A 4,780-nucleotide genomic window follows, 5' to 3' on the forward strand; every position below is an offset into this window, starting at 1 on the left:
AAAGATAATAATGCCTAAATATGACAGAAGCCTATATATGAGAGAATTTATGAAAGAAAAACGAAATACTGAAAAAAGAATAAAATATCTTCTTGAAGAGGGCAACATTGTTGGTAGAGGGAATTGCGTTCATCTAGATTTAGACATTCAAAAGATTTTTGAAGTTTCTGAAGATGTGCACAGTGATATATTGATGTTTTCAATCACTTCGCCACAAAATAAATTTTGTTTAAGTAAAGTTGAATCTAATTATTGTGATGTTGACGACATTTAAAAATAGTTTATACAGTAGTATTGATACTCTAACTTCAACAAAAGATTTTTTATATGAGTGGTCATTAAAATACTGTATAAAAGATGATGCTTTAAATGCACTTTTATTTCACTTAAATAAATTTACTCCATCTATACCGAAATGCTGGCAGACATTACAAAAATCTCTTCAAAAAGTTAATGTTTTATATGTCAGTGGAGGCGATTATATATATCTTGGAGTTAAAAGTGCAATTGATTATTACATATCAACAGTTGGAAATAAGAAAAAACTTGATCTAATTGTAAGTATTGATGGTGCACATATGTACAATAGTAAAAAGACTTCTATTTGGCCTATACTAGTTACAATTAACAGAAAAGGATCCTATGCTGTTGCAATTTGGCATGGTCAGGGAAAACCAAACAATTTGGATGAGTACTTTGAAGATTTTATTCTTGAAATGAAAAAATTGCAAACTAATGGGTATAAACAGCTGCTGGTGACTCTTAAAGCTTTTTTTGTGATGCGACTGCAAGAGCATTTGTTAAATGCATTACAAGACATAGTGGCTATCATAGCTGTGAAAGATGTATGGCAGTTGGCACAAAAAAACATGGCGTAATATTATTGGAAACGACTACTTTACTTTGTACTGACATGGCTATTAAAAATAATTTTTATAAAGAAGGCCACCAACTTGAGAGTCTTTCTCCACTTGTTCAGTTAAATTTCCCAATGGTAACTGGATTCCCATTAGACTATATGCACCTTATATGTCTTGAAGTAGTTAAAAAACTTCCAATAAACTGGTGTAAAGGTCCCCGATGTATTAGAATAAGTCAATCTGTTAAAGACAGTATTTCAAATGAACTCATAAATTTACGAAGTTATGCACCATCCAATTTTCAACATAGACCACGCTCTTTAAATGAACTTGAGAAGTGGAAAGCAACAGAGTTTCGATTATTCTGCTTTATGCTGGACCTGTTGTTATAAAAAGGAAAAATAAATAAAACTATGACTTATTTATTTCTTTTTCAATTGCTATGCACATACTGCTTTCTAATAAAATGGCCAAAAATGAATTGTTAGTGGCATTTGCTAAACAGCTGCTTATATGGTTTGTCAGAGATGTACAAATTTTGTATGGGGAGATCTTGGTAACATACAATGTTCATAGCATGATTCATTTAGCTGATGATTGTGATAACTTTGGTGAGAGTCTTGATCATCTATCAGCTTTTCCTTTTGAAAACTTTTTAAGTTGAATTAAAAAGAATGGTGCGAAAATCACATCAGACTGATGCCCAAATAGTGAATCAATTAGATGAGAGAAAAAAGTTGGATATTTTTCTTAGAGAAAGGAATGGTAAAGAAATTTCTGCTTAAGTGGTAAATAAAAAGATCACATCAAATCTATGAGACAGAGTTTATTTTATTCAAGGCAAAGGGTTTATTTTAGTAGAAGAGGTTTTGGTAGATCTTGTAAAATGCAAGGCTCTAAATCCTCATTCAGTTCGAAAGTTTTTTCCTGATTGTTTTGAAACATCTTACTTAGACGTTTGTTATGTAAATTCATTAGCCAACCTAAAAACAATTTTTCCAAAAAAAAAAGAACTTTTGAGGAAAGGCGTGATGATACCTGTTTAAAAAGGTGGTTATGCTTTTTTTCTGCTTAGACATTGTGATATTGCTTATGATCACTGATTTCTGGAATTAAAAACACAAACTTTGATTATACTTGCAGACCATCAATTTTTAAAGTATGTCTGTGCATGTGTCATTTTGTAAAATTTGTTGTAAATTTGTCAAATATGTAGTTCATTGAACAAATTTAAAGTGAGTTTAATGCATTTTAATTTATAAATTTTTTGTGTGAAACAAATACCTGGTATGTTTATAGAAATAATAAAATATTTACACTGGTGTTTTACATTAATAAATCTAAAAAGCGTTTTACAAAGTTCATTGTTTTTAATCTCTAATGTATTTTTAATTTTATTTTGTAACTTATATAAGATTGTTTAGAATTAAATTGCACCAGAATATTGAAATTTCATTTGCCATTGTTGAATTTTTAAATGGAAAAATTAAAGAAGTGGAAGTGATTGCTAAAAGCTGGATGAAAATGAAGGGAAATGCTTCTGGCTGCCATTTAAAAGTGATTCGTAAAGCTGTCACAACCTTGCAGGCATCAACCTCCGATTGGAAGATATACCCTGCTAGGATTTTATACACTACAGGTTTGCATATTACTATAAAAAAATGTAAAATAATTGAATTAGATATTGAACTGTATGTTTTGACCAGGGCATTAGAGAGGATATACATGTGCTGGTGCAAATTTATTTTGAGCCTTCTTTACAATATGACTATTCTCTCATTTAATATCACTTATTTTAAATCCAATATTCCAACGGGTTTTTTTAACAATGTTTTTAGTTTTTTTTAAACTTTTAGTGTTTTTTAAAAACTAAAAAATTCATTAATTTTCATGGGTTTTTCATTAAAATTCATTAATTTTTATGCGGTGCACCAATTACACTCCATTCTCATAGGGCCTGCTTTTGCCGCAAACATTTCAATTACATCTTCATTAGATATTGATAAATGATTTTACGTACATAGATTTGTGTTTATGAAGAAGCTCAGTCACACTTAGAGAAAGCAGCAGATACTTCAAATATTGAAACTGACATCGAAGAGAAAAAAGGGACAAAGCAAAAGTAAATTTTACTAAAATTAGTTTTTAACAAATAAAAAATTTTGCAATAAAGAATTACAAAAATCATGCACTTTTTTTGTTTATAAAGTAAAGTTTATATTAAAGGAGAAAGACAGCAATGACATTTTGTGAAAGTGATGAAGATATTGTGGTTGGTGATGAAGAATTATAGGGAAGATACTATTTTGATAGTTCAAATAGCTAAAGAACATCTAACGTGATTCCAAATATAGCAGGTTAACTATTTTTGTAAAAGTAAAATAATGGTTTGTTAAAATAAAATGCTTACTTTTTTACTGAATTATAGATGTTTTTAAATCAATATCAACTCCCCATTTACACAGTGAAATAGCAAGCTTTTCAGTTGCTGAAAATAACAATGACTTCTCGAAAGAAACTAATCTGTCTCAAGGGAAAATGATGTTGTCTTCAAATATATTGGTAAAAAAAAGTCCTAATGTTGCTTTTGTTCTAATTAAAATCTGTGTGCGTGTGCAGTAAAAAAATTAATAGAAATCAGAACTATATGTTATAGAATATAATTTTGTTGACAAATATTTTATAAATATATGTTTGTTGACAAGTTTAAATAAAAATCACTATATAATGTTTAAAAATTTTATTTAATTTTTGTATGTATAATTTATCTATACCTAGGTAGAAAATGGCTCTAAAAATTGTGTTTTGGATAAAGAGGATAGCAAAGAAAGACATTTGTCTTGCCAGGGTAAATTAAATAAAAGTTTTATTTATTTTTTCCATTTAGGTAATTTTTCATGGTTAATTTTTTACAAAATATTTTACATAAATAATAATAATATTGTTTATTTTACTACATTTTTTTTTAAAGATTTTCAAAAAAGATTTGCGTTGAGTTGGATGGCAAAAATAGATAAAAGAGAAAAGTGATTCAAGAGTCAATTTTAAAAATCCATGTATTGAAGTTAAGATAATTTCATTCATATAGAATGAACATAATATGTATTCTGACCCTTAAGTAATTTTTATTTTGTTAATAATAGATGAGTTCTCTTAGTCGTTATGGAGGTAATATAAATCGGCTTTTGCTTTTGGAAAGTTGTTGATGAGCGAGGACGCTGGGGCCTGTTTTAATGTCTCGGGTGGTTCATTGAAGATAAATTTTAAAACATACACCCTGTATCATATGATAGTGGGTAAGAATGGTTTTATGCATTTTTTTAGATTTTTTATTTCACAGGAAATATATTTTGTTTATCCTAGTCAGTCATTTATGTAACTATTTGCTATAATTTCTGCAGTTTGATTTTTTTCAAATTAGATTTGAATTTTTGATTTAGTTGCGATTACACGACAGTATCATGATGCAAAAATTTGCGAATGTTATTCAGGCATTTCGAAATTTTTAAGGCAATCAGGAACACGACTCAATCGAAAAGTTTTGAAAATGAACAATGCTGCAAACGCTAAATAAATTGTTTGAAAATGTAAATTTTGTGTTAAATTCAATAAAAAACTTTCTTACTTTCTTTCATTATTCTTTTGAGTTAGCTTTGAATTGCTCTATCAATAAATTTTTTGCTAAATCCTTTATTTACAGCCTGTTTTTTACAAAACAAATAAAGATTTGAACAATATGTATAAATTTTATATACAAATATTTTATATATATATATATACATATATACATACATAATATATATATATATATATATATATATATATATATATATATATATATATATACATATTTATATATATAGATATATATATATATATATATATATATATATATATATATATATATATATATATATAAT

The 4,780-nt window shown here is 27.4% G+C and overlaps 1 long non-coding RNA gene across 4 annotated transcripts in view; it reads left to right on the plus strand.

Moving 5' to 3' along the window:
- LOC136081883 (uncharacterized) overlaps nt 1-4,492 on the plus strand; it is a 5,021-nt gene extending 529 nt beyond the window's left edge. The window contains exons 1-8 of one of the 4 annotated variants that reach the window (XR_010639216.1): nt 1-2,499; nt 2,885-2,982; nt 3,087-3,217; nt 3,326-3,422; nt 3,639-3,708; nt 3,832-3,924; nt 4,004-4,156; nt 4,301-4,492. The exon at nt 1-2,499 is cut by the window's left edge and continues 529 nt beyond it. This is a non-coding gene — a long non-coding RNA (uncharacterized LOC136081883). Of the gene's footprint in view, nt 2,500-2,884; nt 2,983-3,086; nt 3,218-3,288; nt 3,423-3,638; nt 3,709-3,831; nt 3,925-4,003; nt 4,157-4,300 lie in introns of all 4 variants that reach the window. The other 3 variants (XR_010639214.1, XR_010639215.1, XR_010639217.1) reach the window with 3 other exon arrangements.
- The last annotated feature ends 288 nt before the right edge of the window (nt 4,493-4,780 follow it).

The sequence above is a fragment of the Hydra vulgaris genome, chromosome 06, assembly GCF_038396675.1.
Source record: "Hydra vulgaris chromosome 06, alternate assembly HydraT2T_AEP".
In the NCBI taxonomy this organism is placed as follows: Eukaryota; Metazoa; Cnidaria; class Hydrozoa; order Anthoathecata; family Hydridae; genus Hydra; species Hydra vulgaris.